A 22,507-nucleotide genomic window follows, 5' to 3' on the forward strand; every position below is an offset into this window, starting at 1 on the left:
TTTAATCTGCTCAAGACCTATGAGGTAAGTGCTATTAACACCAGTTTACAGATGCAGAGAGGGAAAAAAAAGCCTTTGGGCCTTCGATAGCTTTTATACTAACTGGGAGAGAGACCAGGAAAATGCATATGGAAAGTGAGAATTGGTGGGGAAGGATCAGGCAATGTGAGTTGTCTCATTAATCCTCAGAAAAATTCCATAAGGTAGCTATTAATATTCTCATTTTATAGACAAGGAATCTAAGACCCAGAGTCTAACTAATTTGCCCAAGATCATAGAGCCCACAAGCAGAAGAACTAGGATTTACCCAGGATTGCCCAGCTCTAGAGTTTGTAGCATTTTATAACATGTGGGCTGTGTCCTGGTTATATCCTTGGGGACCCAATTCCCCACAGTCCAAACACTCCACAAGAAATGCTTAGGGAAGATGAGAAGGCCTAGGGATAGGCTGAGTAATAAATGCCACTGCAGAAGCTGACAGTTGGCCAGAGTGAGCTTGGAAGAAGCTGGATACTGTGTAGTTTGAATTCTACACTAAAGACAATGGAGAGCCACACAAGAACTCAGGAGCAAAAGCAAAAGTAGATTAGCACATCGAAGACAGAGCTGCTAAGTCCAGATGAGGGGTGAAACTGCACAGGAAAGATCAGAAGTTTTGACAATAATCTAGGTAAGAAATGATAAGTTCTTAAAACAAGAGTTGGCCTGGGGGTGTAGAGATAGGGGAGAGGAAGATGAAGATACTTTCCATCTCTAGGCTCTTTCTATTCTCTAGTCAATGCTTGCTGTGTGTGTGTGTGTGTGTGTGTGTGTGTGTGTGTGTTTTCTCTTCTCAATTGATGAGTGGCAGCCCTAATTCCATCTACTAGGCAGATGACTGACTGCTTACATACTGAAGGCTCAGTATTCCAATATACTGCCTTCTGCAGAGCTTATAATCCCTTCTTGTGAGTTATTTTTATTTAGTTATTTATTTTTACAGCTGTATTCATAACAAGCAAACATAGTGGTACTCTGTTTAATGACATCTTTAAGGGCTACCATTTGAATCTGAACCAACTGTGAGGAAAGACTGAAATGCAAAAGTTTTAATGGTATGGCCATTCTGGAGGACTAGATGTCCAGGAATTTCCATGAAAGAAGAGAGGCCACTCTGCCCGGTAAGGATGGACTGCTGGAGCGGGAAGGGGATTCCTTGAACACAAATAATTTTTGCTCTTTGGCTTCTAGGAATTTTGAGCTTTGTCTTTTCCCTCTCATTCTGACACAGCATCAAGTTTCTCTTTAACTTCTCTTAAGGCACAAGGATTCCCAGAACAAGATTGCTACATGCCATCCAGAGCCTGCATGGAGCTGGAGAGGCACATGATAGAACATTTCCTCTGATGCATTTTTCCACAAGAAAGGAGTGACAGATATGGAAAACGTAGCCCATTAAGACTTGCAAGACCTATCAATGACCAGTCAAAAACAGGAGCAGTGTGAGCAGCTCAGTATCCAAGTCCCACGCTGCACAGTCCCTAAGCTCTTGTGTAGGACTGAGCCCAAGGCATTCAGCTGAGAGGACTAGAAAGTGTTTTAGTTTTTTGTTTTCTCCTCAAGAGTGATATCTGGGAAAGTCTTCAAAGCTGGAAAGTCGAGGATAGTTCCCTTTTTCCCACCTGAGGGGGGTTTTCCTTGCTGTTCTCCACCAGCTCCTGCCCCTTTTCTGTGTTATCCAACACAAGCCAGGGGACATGCAAACATCGTTTGCTTTTAGTTGCTGATTGTTAAAGATTAAGCTGCTGGTAAGCTGATTGCAAAACAATAATCTTCCAGAAAAAAAAATATTTTAATTAAGTTTACATAGAAACAATTGGTTGCAATCATAGACATTAGTCAATCAGACGTCCAAGGGGAAGGTGGGGGGCTGGAAAGGTGGAGGTGGGGAGTGAGTGAAGGATATGTACAAGATGGGGGGGGTGTCTCTGGGTTAAGCAGGGCGACAGCTCTTCCAAGACAGTTTCTGCTTCCCTGTCGTCCCCATCCCCTTCTGGTTGGACAGTTACTCCCAGGAATTCTATTTTACTTAGAGGTGGGCAGATGCCTTTGATCAATGAAGCAGCACCAACTGAGGACCGTCAGGACCGGACCGCATCGGGCTAGGCTCTGTCAGTGCCCCTCGGGGAGCTGCGGAGCCCGCAGATCTGGGATCGGCGGCGTCTCCCAGAGGATGTCCACTGATGCACCTCTAGGCTACAATGAGGCACAGGAGGCTAGTGGACGAGCCAGAGCCCCCCGGCACCTCCTGAGCGAGCTGGCTTTGCAGGAGGGCAGATCCGAGCGCATCTGGGCGGGTGACCGCCTCCTGAGAGGAGGCCGAGGCTTCTCCTTTCCCGCCCGGTAGGCTGCTCTGGCCAGACAGGTCCTGCCCGCTCCCATTGCTGGGTGGTCCATCGCCCCAGTCCTCCAGAAGTGGCACGCGGTGGCGCTCAGTGCAGGAGCGGGTGCGAGGCTGAGGCATTGGGGACCCAAGGGCGGATCCACGACCTCCAGGGCCATCCGGCCTCCGCGCATAGTCAGGGGCACGCATATTGGTTGGGTGTTCTGGACATCCAGCCTCCGAACAATCAGCGGCCCCTAGCGGTGGGATCGGGTGGTGCTCCCGGCGCCCAACCCCGCGGGGGCGACGAGGGAGCTCCGCATCCTACCTCCAGCCCTTCCCGGCCTGTTCGCTGGACTCATCCCGCGCCACCTTCACCTGCTCCACTGTCCGGAGTCCAACCGGGTTGAAGGTATTAACTAGAGTTCCTCTTGGGCTCTGTGGCACCCCGACAGTCTCCGAGCAGAAAACCTAGGGCTCTGTAGGTGAAAATGAAGATACAAAGGTGCCAGAATATTGCCTGTCCAGGTTGAAGCTCAGTGGAAAGCTGCCTCCTTTTTCTTTTCTTTTCTTTTCTTTTTTTAAACTGAACTTCATCAAAGTACATATTGCATGCAATAAAATGCACCCATTTTAAGTGAATATTTAGATGAGTTTTGACACATTTACATACCACTGACATGATTATTTATATACAACGTACATCTCCTTAAAAGTTGTCATGTATGCTCAGTAACACACACACACACACACACACACACACACACACACACACACACACACAAGTTATCTGTGTGGTATCCCAAACTACTCTCAGCCCCCACTCCAACCCATCCATGCATTTGGGTTCCAGGCAATCAATGGACTGCTTTCTGAACACTATAGATACATATTTATATTTAACTGTGCCTAATTTCGTTCACTTAGCATAATGTTGTTGAGAATCATCCCTTTTGTTGTAAGTCATTAATTTACTCCTTTTTATTGCTAATATTGCATTGTCTGGTTGTATAGCAAGTTTATACTTTTCCTTGTCTATAGATATTTGGGCTTTCCCCACAGTTTTGGCTATTTAAATTAAGATGTTATGAATATTCAAGTGAGTCTGTGGGGAATAAAACTTCATTTTTTTGAATGGTTATCTAGGAATGGGATTGCTAGGTCATATCAGAAAATGCATTCAATTTTATAAGAAACTGTACAACTATTTTTCTGAAGTGGTTGGAGAATTTTACCATCCCAATTGTAGAATATGAAGTTTTGATCATTTTCACATATTCACCAACATTTGTATTTTAGTTATTCGAATAGGTGTCTTGTGGTATCTTACTATTTTTTTTTAATTTCAAGTCTCTATATGGGGTTTCTTTTTATCTGCTTATTTTAACAATTCATATATCTCTTTTAGTGCAATGTCTGTTCAAATATTCATTTGCTTTTATAAGGTCATTTGCTTTATATTATTAAATGGAAAAGTTCTTTGTATATTTAGGATATAAGTAAGTCTATGTTTTTATGTATTTTCTTAAGTTTGTGACTTGTCTTTTTTTCTTTCTTTTTTCTTGGTACTAGATACAGGGGGCTCTCAACCATGGAACCTCATTTCTAGCTTCTTTTTATTTATTTATTTTTTATTTTTTTGGAACCAGGGAATAAACCTAGAGGGGCTTAACTCCTGAGCCACATCCCCAGCTCTGTTTATATTTTATTTAGAGACAGGGTCTCACTGAGTTGCTTAGGGCCTCACTAAGTTGCTGAGGCTGGCTTTGTAATCTCGATCCTTCTGCCTTAGTCTCCCCAGTCGCTAGAATTGGGGTTCATCACCACTATTTTTTATTCTGAGAGAAGGTCTCACTAATTTGCCAAGTTTAGCCTCAGATTTGCAAGTCTCCTGCTGCAGCCTCAGTAGCTCAACTCTGCATTCTAAAGAGTAAAGTTTTAATTCTGGTGAAGCCCATTGAGGATAATTTACCTTTTTGGTTTGTGATGTTTGGATTTTAGCAGAGAAATCTTTTTTTTAATGACTTTATTTGTTTGTTTATTTATCTATTTATTTATTTATTTTTATGTGGTGCTGAGAATTGAACCCAGTGCCTCACACGTGCTAGGTAAGTGCTCTACCACTGAGCTAGAGCCACAGCCCTTAGCTAAGAAATCTTTTGCCTTAAATGAAGTTGTGCAGATTTTTCTTGTTTTTCTTATAATTTTTATAGTTTTAGCTCATATCTTTAAGTCTATGATTTATTTCTAGGTAAATTTAATATATGATGTGAGGTACAGGTTGAGGGCCATTTTTTTTTTCTACATGGATGCCCCATTGCTCCAGCATCATTTCATTTTTTGAATAACCTTAGCACCTTGGCAGCTAGATCTTAAGATGGAATCTAATGAACACCTATATTCATGCCACTGTGTAATCTCCCACAACCTTGGTTGTATTGCAATCAATAGTGTATAATTTTGCAGAAACGGAGGAGTAAGATTTACAATGCTAAATCATAAAAACATTAGCTTCTACCTTGCCCTCTTGAATCACTTTCTCTGGGGGAAACCAGTTGGATACTCAAACTACTCTATGGAGAGTTTTTTTTTTTTAGCAGGGAAACAAAGCCTCCTGTAGCTCTCATCTACCTACCAGACACTTAGGTGAGCCATTTTGGGAGTAGCTCCTCGAACTGCACTTAAGGATTCAAATGCTTAGTCTCAACCAACATCTTGACTGCAACCTCAGGTGAGCCTGAACCAGAACCACACATCTAAACTGCCTCTGAATTCTTTACATACACAAACAATACTTCTGGAATCTTATAATTTTCTGGTCCTTGGATTTATGTCTTTCCTTACATCAATATCACACTGTCTTTATTATGGTGACTTTATGGTGAGTACTCACACCCTCTAATCTTGTTTTCTTTTAACATTGTTTTGACATTCTAGGCTTTTTGTTTTTTATACCAGTTTTAGAATTAGCTCATTAATTTCCTAAAAAAAAACTTGTTGATATCTTAACGTGGCTTGCATTAAATTAAATTTTAATGTAGGGAAAATATTAAAACTTCTGGTCTATGAACATGGAATGTGTCTGCATTTACTTAGGTTTTCTTAAAAATTTTTAAGCAATATTTTGTAATTTTGAATATTCAGGTTTAGGACTTTCAAATATATTTTGGCAAATTTATCTCTACATATTTTATGTTTTTTTAATAATAAAATGGCTGATACAGTGTTTTAAATTTCTGCTTTTAGTTGATTGGTGGCAGTAGTAATGATAAACAATTGATATTTCTATACTGACTTTTTATCCTGTGACCTTGTTAAACATCCTTTTTACTTCTAGTAGCTTTAAAAAAGATTCATTTGGATTTTCCACATAAATGAGCATGTTGTTTGTGAATAAAGATAATTTTACTTCTTACTTTCTATTATGGAAAATTTTTATTTATTTGTCCTGCCTCACTTCATGGATTGGACCCTTTGATACAATAATTACTAGAAGTTGTAACTACAGACATATTGCTCTTATTCCTGATATTGGAGAAACATTCAGCCTTTACTGTTCAATATGACATTAATTATAGGTTTTCTTAAGTATTCTTTATCACATTGAAGAAGTTCCTTTCTATTCTGAGTTTGCTGAGAAATTTTATCATGAATAGGTGTTGATTTTTATCATGGGATTTTCTACATCTCTTGAGATGATCAAATGATTTTCTTTTTTTCTGGTAAGTAATATGGTAAATTAATAATGTTTATTCTTGAATGTTAAACTAATCGTGCAGCATTCCTAGAATAGATCCCATTTGAGCATAATGTAGTTCCTTAATATATTGTTGAATTTGATTTGCTAAAATTTGCTAATATTTGGTTAGGGATTTCTAAAAATCTGTGTTCATGAATGATATTGTTCTGAAGTTTTCTTTACTTATAATATCTTTGTCTTTATTTTGAAAACAGGGTAATGCTGGCCTCATAGAATGAATTGAAAAGTATTCACTCTTCTACTTTTTAGGTAGAGTTTATATTATTTTGTTGCTCCAATTGTAATGATTATTACTCACTAATGAAGTCATCTGGCTTAGAGTTTCCTTTGTGGTTTGATTACTAACCAGAAATTAAAATTCTTCAATAATTATAATGAATATTCAAGCTATTTCTTCTTGATTAGTCATCAGTCTTTCAAAATTATTATTTTTCCATTTCATTGAAGCATTGAATTTGTTGGCATCAACTTATTTAGAATATGCCCTTATTATTTCTTGAATATCTGTACAAACTGTAGTGATGCTCCCTCTTCCATTCCTGATGTTCATAAATGAATCTTTTATCTTTTTTTCACATTCATTCTAGCTACAAGTTTTTCTAATATTGTCTTCTCAGTGAATTAACTTTTCAGTAATTGATTTCCCTAATTTCTGTCTTTTCTAACTAGTTTATTTTGTTCACCTTTATTTTTGCTTTGTTTTTTACCTTATATTGGATGTATTTTGTCTTTTGTTTTCTAGTTTCTTAAGGTAAAATTCTAGAATACCAATTTGAGATTTTTATTTTTTTTACTGTAAATATATATAATGCTCTTACTTTCCTTTAAAGCTTAGCTGCTTCCTATAGATTTTGATATGTTATAATTTATTATTATCCAATTAAAATATTTTCTAATTTCTCTCTTGATGGATTCCTTGGCTCATATGTCATCAAGAAGCATGTTGCTTCATTTCCAAATACTTGGGGATTTTCCACTTAGATTTCTGTTATTGAGTTTAATTACATTGTAGACAAAGAATATTCTACATGGCTTTAATTACTTCATATATGTAGGGACTTATTTTCCAATAAGTCTGTGGTAAATGTTTCCAATATGGTCTGTTTGGTAAATGTTTAGTATTCACTTGAAAAATATGAAACATTTTCTATTGTGTAAAAATTCAATTAAATAAGTTGGGTTGTAGGATTGCTCAAGTCTTTTATGTCTTAACTGCTTTTGTATGTAAGGGGGGGTCCATTTCAACAATTACTGAGAAAGGATTGTTGATATCTCCAATTATACTTGTAGGTTTGCCTATTCTTCCCTTTTTATTCTATGAGGTTATATTTTCTGTTTTAGTCTACTTTGTGTGATAATAATATAGCTATTTCAGCTTCTTTGTAATTGAGTCTTCAGATTTGAAGCATATTTCTTGTAAAGAACATATAGCTGGATCTTGCCTTCCCCCCCCCCCGCCTAAATTTGATCTGACAGTTTCTTCCTTTTAATTATAATATTTATAGCATTTTCATTTAAGGTAATTATTGATGTGGTTAAATTTAAGTCTAACATATTATTCTTTATGAAAATATTTATTTACTTTTTTAAGAAAGAGAGAGAGAGAGAGAGAGAGAGAGAGAGAGAGAGAGAGAGAGAGAGAGAATTTTAATATTTATACACACTTCTTATTTTTCAGCAGACACGACATCTTTGTTTGTATGTGGTGCTGAGGATTGAACCCGGGCTGCACGCATGCCAGGTGAGTGTGCTACCACTTAAGCCACATCCCCAGCTCCCCAAAACATTTATTTTTTAGTTGTAGATGGACACAATACCTTTATTTTATTTTTTATATGGTGCTGAGGATCGAACCCAGGTTTTCCATATATATTTTATAATTTTTTGAGAGAGAGAGAGAGAGAGAGAGAGAGAGAGAGAGAGAGAGAGAGAGAAATTTTTAATATTTATTTTTTTAGTTTTCAGCAGACACTACATGTTTGTTTGTATGTGGTGCTGAGGATCGAACCCGGGCCGCACGCATGCCAGGCGAGCGTGCTACCACTTGAGCCACATCCTCAGCCCCTCCATATATTTTTTTTTGTGTGTTTGTTTTTTCTTGCAGTGCAGAGGTTGAATGCAGGGCCTCATGCATGCTAGACAAAGCACTCTACCACTGTGTATCCTCCCAGCCCCAACATATATTTCTTTAACTTATTGTAGTTTACCTTTTCATAATCGCATACCCCTTTAAGTATCTGTGAGATCCTTACAAGAGTTCAGTCGGGTTCCTCTCCTCTAGGTATTTGTGTTCCCCTCTGTATCTGCTGTTTCTGGAGCTCTTTATTCCTTGGTATACGTGCAGATTTCCATTAACACGATTTCTTTTCTGTTTAACAAGTTTTATTAAAAAAATGTTTTTTGTAATTCTGCTCAAAATGAGTTCTCTTAGTTTTCATTTGTCTGAAAAAGCCTTTTATTTTGCCTGCATTTCTGAAACATATATTCAGAATTGAAAATGTAGGTGAAAAATTCTTGACAGGTTTTCTTTTTCTAATTTTTTTCTGTACTTTAAAGGTGTTGTAATATTGTGTTCTGACTTACATGGTTTTTATGATGTATTGCTGTCATACTTATCTTTGTTAACTTAATCTCTCTGTAGTGTCTTTTTATCTCTGATTGCTTTTTAGATTTTTTCTTTGTTACTAGTTTTCAGTGTTTGGTTATTATTTGTCTTAGTATGGAATTTTTTTTTCACCAGGGATTGAACCCAGGAGTCGTTTAACCATGGAGCTACATCTCCAGCCCTTTTTATCTTTTTATTTTGAAAAAAGGTCTTGCTGAGTGGCTTAGGGCCTCACTAAATTGCTGAGGCTGGCTTTGAACTTGTTATCCTCTTGCCTCAGCTTCCTGAGCCACTGGGATTTCAAGCATGCACCACCATGTCTGGAGGTATAGGATTTTTAAGATTTGCTTAGGATTTTTTTGAGCTTCTTGGATCATTAGGGTTATAGTTTTTGTCAAATTTGGAAAATTATCAACTATTTTCTCCCTCTTCCTTCCTATACTTCTGGGACTTTATTGGTACACCTTGCACATATTACACATGTCCAGTCATACATAAAACTAGACCACTTGTTATTGTTCCTCAGGTCAATGAGGTGCATTACCATTATTTGTTTCAGTCTTTTTTGTCTCTTTGCTTCTGATTTTTTACTGTAGTGTCTAACCTGTTGCTCTTCCTATCCAATGTACTTGTCAACTCAGCTATTATAGTTTTCATTCCTAAAAGATCCATTTGAATTTTTTATACTTTTCTTTCTCTCATCTTTATGTTCTTCTTGACCTAATTAAGCAAAGGAAACATATTTATGATAGCTATTATAATATTTGTGACTGCTATATCCATTATTTTTGTCATTTGAGGGTCTATATTTTTCCTGCAGTTTTGGAGATATGGCATTCTGTCATCGATGACAAAAGAATATGGGCTTGTCTCTATAGACCAGGCATATTTTGAGCAGAATCTATGAGCAAGCCCATATAATGGTGAGCAAAATCACTCTGGGCCCTTGCCTTAAGGAAGTCACATAAATTAATTTGGAAAACGAGTCTCTTACTCTTTCATGAATAAGGAAAAGATAACTGTAAAAATTCTGATGTTCAATTTTATTAGATGCCACAAAGCCCTAATAAAATCCAGATGACCTGGGTTCTATGTTTTGAGTGGATGTAGACTTTGTGTGCAATGTTAAGAAGAAGAAACAAATATTCAACCTTTCTGAGCATGCTTCTGCAGAAGCAGGTGCTTACAGGCAGAATGGAGGCCATGGGAGGGCCACATAAACAGAAAGATATTCTCTGTCCTGTTTTATGTTTCTTTGGATAAATTAAAAACATAGAAACAAAGATCATTGTTCTTATTTTTTTAAAAAAAGCCATATGTTATAATGCAATAAGTAGCTGCTCCTTCTGGGCTCTCCTAACACGTAACCGCATTATTCTGACCAATGTGATGCGTGGCTTTCAGATTTCTGGAAACAGAACATGCCTCCTGACTCACACCACCTTACAGGACACCTATTTTAAATCATAGGAGCTTACAGCATTAGTAATCAAGTTGGCCACCTTTTTAAAATAAAATAGCTGATTAGCAATGGCAACAGCTTAATGCCATACTAATGCCCATGTACTGATAATGCTAATGAAAATGGGCAGTGTTTTTCTGGAAAAATAAATGTTATTTTTTTCAAATGTCTTAAGATTGTCTCAAGCCTTAACTACTTGCTTAGGAATCTCTTTCTGTTAAACTAGGAGAAGGGAAAACAGAGTGACCTGTGATGCAAGGACATCCAGCTGGGAGGTCAGGAGAGGGCTGCTCAAAAACTGCTTCTGTGTCCAGGTGATGCATCAACCAACCACGGGAAAGAGTGTTTTCAAAAACTATTTAGTGGTATGGAAATCATTCTGATATAATGCTGAATAAAATGAAATGAGAGCCCAAAATACAATATAATCTCAATAATATATACACAAAGAATTTAAAAGGTATGTGTATGTACATCTATACATATTTAAAATTTATATATACACATATATAAATTTACCAAGAAATTAACAGTGATATTTTCTGAGCAGTGCAGATATTTTTTCTCTTATATTATTCTTTTATTTTTCCCCCAACATTTTCTATAATGGGCTTTGATTGCCTTTTATAATCAGAGCCAAAAATAAAAATTATCAAATGAAAACTGGAAAATACTACATAGAATTCAAAACCCTCTGTTAATGAGAAAGCTAACTTAATAATAACACTGTAATAAGAAAACTAACTTAAAACAGAATATCTCATTTTTAACCATTGTAGATAATTGGAAATCTTTTTACATGAATTTGTTCATGTGCCACTTCCTTACCAGAGAGACTTTAGGCGTTTAATTGGGAATTTACTAGAATTGGGCTCGGCTTTCAGCCACCATCACTTCATTTTGGCTAAACCCTAAATGAAAGAAACTCTGAGGCACATTTTTGTCTACAGTGGTCCCCCTGGTTCCCAGATCCCTATGCTAGAAGACAATAGGTGGCCATTTCAATTAACAAATTACAGAAAGAATAATGCCCTCATTAAAAGCTTATCAACTATTCAAAAACACACCCTGCCTTTATCCACCCCTGTGTTTGCTCAAAAAGCACTGAGTCAGGAACAGTACACTTCCAGGAGGACCCAAAGTCCTCAGATCCCAAGGGCCATTGGACCAGCACTACCCAACATACTACAAGGTACCCAGAGGATGAGGGAAAGACACCTCTGTCACAGGCAGGCAGTTGTTCTGTAAGCTATTAAATGCAATAAGCAAAGGGGAAGATTGGCAGTGGGTAATTTAGAAAGAGCTGTTAAATTCCAAAAGAAAAAGAAAATCCCTAGCTTTTATCAAAAGCTGAATAAAGAATAACGAAGAAATTCTCAATCAGGTGGAAACTATTGCCATATATACAGAAAGCCCTTTCTTTAAAACAGACCAAAATATAAACTCTCTATTATTAAAATGTCATCAGAAGAAATCCCAATAGAAATGACCAGAAGTCACTTTTTTGACTACTAGCTGTGATCGATGTTAAACCTCCAGCCCAGTCCAGATAGTAGTCACTAGAACAAGTGATTCATCTATCCATATGTGTACATAGAGAGGGGGATGGAGAGAGAGAGAAAGAGAGAAGATGGACTGAATCACACACAACTGGAGAAAAAACTGACTACACACAGTCACAATTAGACTTCAGCTTGACACGTGTCTGGGCCAAGCAACGACTGCTGTGAGAGCAGTGCATTCTATCCACAAGAGCAAGATCAGGGCAATGAGAAAGACTGAAGGAGGAAACTCAAAGCAGAGGAAAGCAAGGTTTGTTCCTTGGCTGCAAAGGAAGAAGTGACCCACAGTGTACAGACCCACTGAGAGCCCCAGCAAACGCTAAAGTACAAGCATGACATGACATCTCAACAACAGTAAGAGAGTAAGTCCACTGCTCACAAGCCTTTCCAGTTAATGAAACAGAGGGCTAAATATCTGAACTAATTTTGAAGGAAACTCAAACCTTGGAGTTGACTTATTAGCATAATTCAATGATTGACATGTGAAGAATCAATAATAAAATTTTATGAAATATTATGGATCTTAAGTTTGGGTCTTTGGTACAAGGAGAATGTTGTAGTTTGTTAGTCAGCTCTTTCTTGCTCTGACCAAAACACCTGACACAAACAGCTTAGAGGAGGAAAAATTTGCTTTGGCTCAGCATATCAGAGGTCTCAGCCCATGGTCAGATGGCTCCATCACTCTGGGCATGAAGTAGGCAGAAGATTATCATGGCAGAAGGGGGTAGTGGAGGAGAGCTGCTGTGCTCATGGCAGCAAGGAAGCCGGGGATGGGGAAAAGCCTGGGGAAAAGATAAGCCCTTCTAGTGCAAGCCCCCAGTGACCTACTTTCTCCAACTAGGTCCACTTCCCAATAGTCCATTCAGCCATTTGATGGATTAATTCACTGATGAGTTCAGAGACCCCATGATCCAACCATTGCCTGAAAGTTCTACCTCAGTATATGGGGGAAATTCCAGACCAAAACCATAACCAGTAAGCAGAGTAATGATTTCTCAGAAGGCCAACAGTCTGTCCCCAAATCTTGTGACAATATTACCTTATATGGCAAAAGGAGCTTTGCTGATATGACTCAATTAAGGATCTTGAGAGGGGAAGACAATCTTGGGTTACCCAGGTGAGACCAGTGTCATCTCAGGGACCCTGTAAGAAGGAGGCAGGAGGGTCTGAGGCAGAGAGAACTTTAATTATATAGCACAGATGACTCTGAACATAGAAGATGGGGCCATGAGTCAAGGAATGCAGGTGGCCTCCAAAAGCTGGGAAAGGCAGGAAGGCAGATTTTGTCCTAGAACTCAGAAGGAGCACAGCCCCAGTGATACCTATGTTAGTCCTGTAATACATATATTGGGCTTTCGAGGTCCAAAACTGTAAGAAAGATGATCTGTGTTATTCCAAACCGCCATGTTTGTGAAAATGTGTTACGGCATCCATCATCACTAATGCCAAAGAGCACCCACTGTAGGCTTTCATTTGTTTGACCTAAGGTTTAATAGAAATTGGGGCAAAGCAGAATTGGATAGGTGCCCTCCAAAAACCACTCTCCCATCTCCCATAGGAACAGAGAGTACTTTTAGTTAGGCTCTAACTTCCTGGAATGCAGACTTCTTTGCTCTCTACCCATATTGCTCTCCAAGAATGCCGAGCTTCCTCCACCCCTGTGCCCATGTGTCGAAGCTCCAGCCAAGGAGACACAAGGAGAAGCATGGGCACAACCACTGAGATGTGTCCCTACAGGAAACTGCATCCCACTTTGTCCTCTCCACATCTGCTGCTGGAATTGGTAGAGCTTGGAGATGGTATGGGAACAGAGCCCACCCATGAGACAAGAAACACAGCAGAAGAATCCTGGACTCCAACTCAAAGTTAGAAGTCTTTGAAAAAGAAATAAGCTGCTACCTTGTCCAAGTAACTCTCATTTAAGGATTTCTCTTATAGTGGAACACCATCCTAACCAGTACAGACATAAGTTAGAAATTATAGATGCAGTCCAAATATTATTTTATATTTAAGAATGATACAATTTGACAGGCCAGCCATGCACATGCCCTCCCTCTCTGGCCACTAGATCCATTCCCATTTACCATTCTTCCCCACCCAGGGACATTTCTAATTCAGCTTTTTTTTTTAAAAAAAATTCTAATTTGTTATATATGACAGCAGAATGCATTTCAATTCATAGCATACATATAGAGCACAATTTTTCATGTCTCTGGTTGAACACAAGTCACACAATTTGTGTTTTCATACATGTACTTAGGGTAATGATGTCCATCGCATTCCACCATCTTTCCTACCCCAGGAGCCCCCTTCCCCTCTCTCCCCTTTGACCTATCTAAAGCTCCTCTACTCCTCCCATGCTCCCCACCCCAACCCCATTATGAATCACCATCCTTATATCAGAGAAGATATTTGGCATTTGGTTTTCTGGGATTGGCTTACTTCACTTAGCATTATATTTTCCAACTCCATCCATTTACCTGCAAATTCTATGATTTTATTCTCTTTTAATGCTGAGTAATATTCCATTGTGTAATATACAAAAATTTCTTTATCCATTTTTCTACTGAAGGGCATCTAGATTGGATCCATAATTTAGCTATTGTGCATTGTGCTGCTGTAAACATTGATGTGGGTGTGTCCCTGTAGTATGCTCTTTTTAAGTCCTTTGGGTATAAATCAAAAAGTGGGATAGCTTCGTCAAATGGTGGTTCCATTCCAAGTTTTCCAAGGAATTTCCATACTGCTTTCCATATTGGTTGCACCAATTTGCTGTCCCACATCCTCACCAACACTTACTATTGTTTGTATTCTAATAGCTACCATTCTGATGGAGTGAGATGAAATCTTGAGTAGTTTAGATTTGCATTTCTCTAATTGCTAGAAATGTTGACCATTTTTTCATATATTTGTTGATTGATTGTATACTATATTCTGAAAAATGTCTATTCAGTTCCTTGACTCATTTATTGATTGGGTTATTTGGTTTTTTGGTGTTAATATTTTTGAGTTATTTATATATCCTAGAGATTAGTGATATGATGTGTGGGTGGTAAAAATTTGCTCCCATTCAGTAGGCTCTCTATTCACCTCACCAATTTGTTTCTTTTATTGAGAAGAAGCTTTTTTAGTTTGAATCCATCCTATTTATTAATTCTTGATTTTATTTCTTGCTCTATAGGAGTCTTATTAAGGAAGTTTGGACTTAATCTTCATGATGAAGATTAGGGCCTACTTTTTCTTCTATTGGGAATAGGGTCTCTGGTTTAATTCCTAGGTCCTTAATCTACTTTGAGTTGAGTTTTGTGCATGGTGAGATATAGAGGCTTAATTTCATTTTGTTGCATATGGATTTCCAGTTTTCCCAGCACTTTTTGTTGAAGAGTCTATCCTTTCTCCAATATATGTTTTGGGCACTTTTATCTAATATGAGATAACTGTATTTATGTGGGTTTGCCTGTGTGTCCTCTATTCTGTACTATTGGTCTACAAGTCTATTTTGGTGCCAATACCATGCCATTTTGCTCTGCACTTCATGATTTGGAACATGCAAAGTATACCGTTGTTCTTGATTTTTCATTGTGATTGGTTTTACAGGGTAACTTTATTAAGTAGATTTAGATTATCTTAAGGGAAACTCAAATTATTTGGGATGAAAATAATAAACAATAACGCCATTCACAAATGTGATTACAATAATGAGTATAGAAGTCACTCTTGAAGTTTCATCATCCCCAAAGACATTAAGATGACCCAACACAGTTTACAGAGAACACTATTGCTGGAAAAACGGTTGTAGAGATTTCTTAACTCCCAGCTCTTTATCATAAAGCAAATAACAATTTTTTTTATTCTAATGAATCATGAATCTCAAAATATACCTTTAAATTAAAGAGCTATTTCACAGGGAAAAAAAAGACACTACCACATCCAACATAGCACACCAACTCTCACGTGTTAATTTAATTTGGGGAATGTTCTGAAACTTAAATACTGAAGAAAACTAGTTTAAAAAGGAAAATCACCACCCATTTAAAGAGGCTGACTGTGTGCGAAGTGCTTTCTTGGCACTTCTCAGTGAAACTCCTGGGTGGCTAAGTCCTATTTCTATCCCTGTTGAGTGAATGAGCAAGCCAAGGATTGGTGCAGCTGGCAGCTGAGTCAGGGAGGGAAGATCCTCCATAAATTAAGTTCCCTTTACCAGGTCCTGCAGGAAGTTAGCAGGAGAGAGGACAGTCCATGCAGAATCCCTCCCCCTCCATGCAGAATTTTATAGCCCTGTTGCCACCCAGTGACAAAATCCCTTCCATGGCAAGCAGTTTCCCTAGGAGATGAACCTGAAAGGAAAGACAAAAATTGTAAAGCAGCCATCTCCTTCCTGTCCCTTGGCAAACCTCGGTTCAGGCTGAAGCTTCCAGGGCTCTGTTTTTGATCTGCCAAATTGAAGGTCTCTGTGATCCTTGAACCAGGACTATTAATCTCTTTATAATCAGTGCTTCCCACAGAGCCTCTATCTCAATTAATGAGAACCCTTCAAAAAGGAGTAGATAAAGACGATTGGTTTCTGTAATTTTGCAGTGTTTTAAAACACTGGAAGCTTTACACAATTGAGGTGGAAGGAAAAATGAAAGCAACTAGTCGTCGGATAAAAATCATGGCAGAGTTGTATGTAGTCAGAAAAAGAGAGAAATGAGACAAAGAAGAATTTTTGTTTTATTTTGTTTGTTTGTTTGTTTGGGTTTTAAATACAGCCTCCAGTCAAAGGCTTGGCTTAAGCCTGGGGGAAAAAACATGATTGCACACTCATTTTGAATATGCAAAGGATAGAATTCAAATAATGATTGAATTTAAACATATTCAGATTATACAAAATGGGTATGATGAGCCCTACTTTGCCTATGGTGAATTTCAAATAAAACAGTGTAGGAAAAAAGCATTTTTTCATCTGTAAGGAACCATTTAGCACTAAGGGATTATTATCATATGGTTATCAATTTCTCCCCCAGCTGCCAGAACAAGTTTGACTGCATTTTAATGAAATGTTGTGCATCATGAGTCTGTGTATTCCTGCAGTACAGAAAATAGCCAATGGCATGACTTATTCTCCATCAGTCAGCTCTTGTTTCATGTCCCCAACTCTTCTTGCTTGGGATATTCTTAGCTCTAGATATTGTCTCCCAAGATCCTAGTCACAATTCTAGTTGTCTGAGAAGAATCAAATAAACACATGGGTTTGGAGGAACATCATATCTGGATGTTTTTCTGCCCTTTTGAATGTGCACAAACTAGAGAAGGCTGAATAACATTCTAGCACCTAATGGAGGCATCCCTATTAGTCCATGAGCACCAGGCTGAACTTACCTGGGTAGCCTGGGACGTAGTAAATGCTCAAGAATTATTGGTGCAATAAATGGCGAAATGCATAGTTTGAAAAACTTACATAATCTTCACCCTTCATCGAAGGCAACATTTAAAAGGAGGTAGCTTGGCTCCTGGTTAAGAAAATGGCTTAACCAGTTTGAATATCAGCAAAAAAATTAGGCTTAAATTTCCATGGTCTCATCCACCAGCTGTGTGGCCTAGGAAAGACGTAGTATCTTTTTCTCTTTCTTCTCCTACTCTTTCCTTCTTGTATCCTGTTCTCCCATTCCTTTTCCTCTTCTCTCTCTTGCTACCTCTCCCTTCCTTCCTCTCCTCTGCCCCTTCATACTTAAAAGTCGAATTTGTCATATTCCTCACCTGATGGCCTAGTATTATCACATTTCCTCCTAAGCCTCCTCTTTTGATTGTTATCTGTCATTCCTCATCATTTGTCTCTATATTTCTCTTCTAATTCACCCACATGGACTATAGATAGTCATTCAAACATTTAATCTTTTTGTTTACAAAACGCATTTTTTAGTATTTTACTTGATGTGACATTTGCATGCAATCATAAGAAAGGTGAGTAAATGTTATTTCTGTTGAAATCAGCCTGTGTTTCTTCAACAACAAGGACTTAAGATCCATCATGTTCTTTTCTTACCCTCACATTTCACCTTTCCTCTCTCTCAGTGATGAACACACAGAGTGATTCTCAACTTCCTGAAGTGAAAATTATGACCCATGTCCCACGTGGACCCATCTGAGAATTTCTCAGGATTAGGCTCAAGAAGCCACACCATTGGTGCAAGTGTGACACTCCGTTGGTGAGTGGTGGAAGGTGGTGCCTCTGAACCTCTAACTAACTCTGTTTTTAATCTATTGAAAGAGGATATGACATCTGGTATGGTTGAATATATCCCCCAGAATTTTTGTGTTGGAAACTTAACTTCCAATGCAGGTGTTGGGAGGAGAGGCCTAGGGGCATTGCTCTGCCAGGAGGATCCCACTCTGGGTAGATTAAGTAGGTTAAATACATTTTTCAACTTAGCAAGATTTTCAGATTTATGAGGGGCTTGTTGGAACATGATAGCCTCATAACCTGAGGGGTATCTGTATGGAAAGGGCTTGGGTCCAGTGTTCCCAATATAGCTCTTGTCCTTCTTCCCATGATACGCAGCAGGAGTGATCTGACCTGGGTGGTCTTGAGCATCATGATTGGAGTGTGATGCCGCTTGTTAAAAGAGCCTATGGGACCCTACCCCAGGGTTTTGGTCAGCTTTCCATCATTGTGACAAATATCTAAGAAAAACAATTTAGAGAAGGGAAGGTTTATTTTGATTGACAGTTTCAGAGTTTTCAGCCAGTGGTTTGAGTGAGGCAGAGCTTCATGGTGGAAGGGTGTGGCAGAGGAAAGCTGCTCAACTTATGGCAGCTGGGAGGGAAAGGAAGGGACCAGGAACAAGAAATAGCCTTCCTAGGCAAACCTCAGGGACCTACTTCTTCCTCTAAGCATGTCCTACCTACCCATTAGTTTCTACCACCTCCCAGTAGTCTGTTCAGTTACCACTGGATTAATCCACTGATGGGGTCAGAGCCCTCATGAGCCAATCAGTTCCCTAAGCTCCAGCTCTGGACATTGCTGCACTAGAGACTAGCCTTTGGGGGACATTCTAAATCCAAACCTTAACAAGATCTGTCCCTTTTCTGTTGTGACAACTCTCCTCAGTGCTCTCCTTCCATGTGCCAGGCACCTCATCAGCCCGGGGCCACAGACTTGCCCAATGCTCTGGCCCTGGGCTTCAGAGCTCACTGTCTTCGGGCTGCAATTCCTGCAGGTTCCCTGGGAAGCCCCCAGCAGTGCTGGCTCCTCCAGCTTGTTCTAATGAATCACAAAATTAAATTTAGTCTCAGAGCTCCTGCCACTGTGATTTCCCGAACACGAGAGAGAAAAGCCAGTAACTATGTGTGTGTTTAATTTGCTGAATAAGTCATTTTGGAGCCATGAACTCCCAGCATCTAGCTGTGGTGGAAGGCACACATTGGGTGTATTCCCAAGCCTGGAAGCTTTCAGTGAAGATGTTATGTGTGTGTGTGTGTGTGTGTGTGTGTGTGTGTGTGTGTGTTTTCCCATGACCCACATTTTAAAAAGTCATTTAAACCAGTTAAAAAACAGAAGTATTAAACAATGCAGAGCTCGCCTCCACCCACCTGTCCCGTCCTCTTGAGCTCCAACAGTTGGAGGTGCCGCCTGCTGTAGTTTGCCTGCACACAGCATTGTAGAAACCACTCCAGCCTGCATGAGGGAGATCTGCATTATGAAAATGCTCCAGAGTCTGGCACATAGGCTTTCTAGATGTGCCAGCAATTTGTCTTTTGTTCTTTTTTGCAAAACCCTTATGGGATTGTGCATCCTCCAACATTCTAATAAAGGGATTTCTCCTTTTTTCTTTTTTCAAAAGAAAACAGAAAGACTGGTATATGAGACCAGCCTTTCTACTTAACAGATAAATATCAGGAAGACATCTCAGTGACACTTTGTCATATAAATACTTCAAATCACAAGGACCTGAGGGGATATCCAGACTGCTCTAGATGTAGGTTTATTGTGCAGATGGGAACTGATTGATGTAGGGGGAAAATACCCCTCTCCAAAGTTGATGTTTTTTAATGGGCTTGCAGAGATAAATCTGCCCTAAACATATTCTACTTAGTATATGTAGACTCATCCATCTCCGGGAAATAGAGATTCATTCTCCACCCTGCCTTTACTTGAGGTGGACCACACTTAGTGACTTGCTTCAGAGAGTGGGATATGGAAAGAGAAGGAAATAACCTACTGTGAAGGAGCCTAGCAGATGCTACCTTCTTCAAGGGCTGAGGGCTCATGCATGGCACGTCATGTGGATGTGACATAACACCTGGTATGGCGTGCTATGGTGAGAACCTCACACCACCTGCACAGCCTTCTTCCCCAACATTGATCACTCCACTAATCATGAGCAGAATATCAGACAGACCCCAACTACAATGTTCTCTAGATACAGAGCTCTACAGGATACGGAGCCAATCCCCCTCAAGACTCTCACTGTCATGAAACACAGAGACTGGGAAACTGCCACACAATAGAAGGGACAGAGGAGAGCAGGCTGGTGCCCTGTATTGGATCCTGGAACAGACAGATGATATTAATAGTAATAATTTTTTAAAGGGGAAAAATCTAAATCAAGACTGGAGTTTAAAACTTGGGTTTAAAAAAATGGATTTAAAAATGGTAAATTGTGCCTTTTCTATTGACTAAACCTTCAGAACCTCCAGGAGCTGGGAGGCATGATTCACACTGCCAACAAGTTTAAACTCTGCACACTTTATTTTTACACCAAAACCTGCAATAAAAATATCTTAACACCATCGCAATAAATATTGCAATTGTAAGGCAGAAAACGGGGGCTGATGATCTCTTTTGTCGGGATCTGACTGCCTGCCAGAAACAGTCCAGAAAGATAAAATCACTTTCCAATTATTGAAAATGAAAAGAAGAAATGGAAACCTGAACTTTAATTTTTTAAAAAAGCCCTATGTATGTAAGCCCAGATGGGAAGAAGTGGACCAGGTAATGAGGGATACATGGGAAAAATTAAATCCCAACCTGATGAGGGAGAAAGTCATGGGAACAGTGAGAGAGGCAGAGGCAGCCAGAGCCCAATCTCCTATGACACAGTGGGCCACTAGCAGACTCTCTGCTCAGCATTTTCTACTGAGTGTTGAAATTAGTGTTATCCAAAGCAAAAACCAGAGTCTGGCACAGATTGAGGATTTCATTAACCTATTTCACAGATATAATAACTGATGCTCAATGAGATCAAATAACTTGCTTGAGGTCTTAAACCTGAGATCCAAACCTTGATCATACTCCAAAAAGATATATATTCTATTTACTAAATAAAATTCCCCAAATGTCAATCATTATTTTATCAGAATATCTCTGTGGCACCTAAATTACCACTTCCTTTAGACTTATATGAGTAACACACTTTTTAATTCAAACATGTAAGTGTGAATGTATGTGGTGTGTGTGTGTGTGTGTGTGTGTGTGTGTGTGTGTGTACTCAGACACATGCTATCAAAACAAAAAAGGCAAGCATTTCAATGCACAAATCCTGAGAACCAATGAAGTTGGGTTTTGCTATACTAGACATGCAGAGAAGGTAAAGGTCAAAGGAGGTGATGTGTGGGTTGGGAAGATGAGATGTTGGGCACATCAAGTAATGGGGAGGTCAGTCTAGAGGAGAAATGTGAGATGTGGGCAGCATGCCTTTTGACCGTAGCCTGATTTCTGTGATTCAGTGAGGTTGCTCATCATTGATGAAGCAAGGGTTATGTAATTAGAAACACTCCAAGGTCCATTGTAATCTATTACTGTCCTAACAGCCATCAAAGGAAGAGATGCCATAATCCCTCACCCAACGGACTGACTCCCAGTTTTGCTCCACTGGGAATGTTACTCTCAATGTACTCACTCAAATTTCCCAAGGTGCTGAGAGCCATAGCCCAGTCCGAATGACGCATGGCATTTTTGCCAGAACGCCAGCAAGCCATTGAGATGATAATGGTTATGTTAAGCTGTGTATATTAGACCCCCCGATGTCCATCTCCACCTGCTACTTTGGAGTTCTCCTGAGGATTCCTGGAGAGTTCCCATTGGTTGGGGAAGTGCCAGAGGAGGGATTTCCGGTTGGTGGTTCCTGGAGGAGCCCAGGGAGCGTGTGTGGAGTGTGCTGGTGGAGTTCAGAAATAAAGTTTGTTCCTGCTTCATTGGCTCGTGATTTGTGCCCAGCCAGTCTGCAGCACCAAGGGTCTGCTTGTGTGTGTTAAAAAATCAACACAGTAACCCACATGGCTCTCTTTCTAAGGCTGCCCATGTTCAGGACCTTGCTCACAAAAGTCACTAATCCTGGGCTGACTGGTGGTCAGCCGCATTCTTCTGTGGCTACCAAGGTCATATTCCCCAGGCCTTCATGGGCAATTTCCTCTTCATGGTACACCTTGCCTTTCACCTTCAGCCTTGGCCTTCAGCCAGCTAACCCCACTTGCCAGTCCTGGGTCTCAGCTTAGACGGCACTCCCTGCAGAACCTGATCTTGACCCCTTCATCATGGTTAGCTGCTCCTCTCTCCATACCCCGTCTTCTCCTTACAGAAGCACCGAGTCAACGTTGACCTGTTGGCATGTTGTCCTTCCTGCTACCTAGAGCTCTCTAGGGCAGAGGCTGCACTTGGTTCCCCACTGTGTCAAGACTGGGAACAGAGCGCAGTACACAGCAGATGCCACTGACTCCGTACCAGTTAAATACAGGAACAACTAGGACCTCACAGTTGTCCAAATACTAGTGACAC

The sequence above is a fragment of the Ictidomys tridecemlineatus genome, unplaced genomic scaffold, assembly GCF_052094955.1.
Source record: "Ictidomys tridecemlineatus isolate mIctTri1 unplaced genomic scaffold, mIctTri1.hap1 Scaffold_46, whole genome shotgun sequence".
Lineage (NCBI taxonomy): Eukaryota > Metazoa > Chordata > Mammalia > Rodentia > Sciuridae > Ictidomys > Ictidomys tridecemlineatus.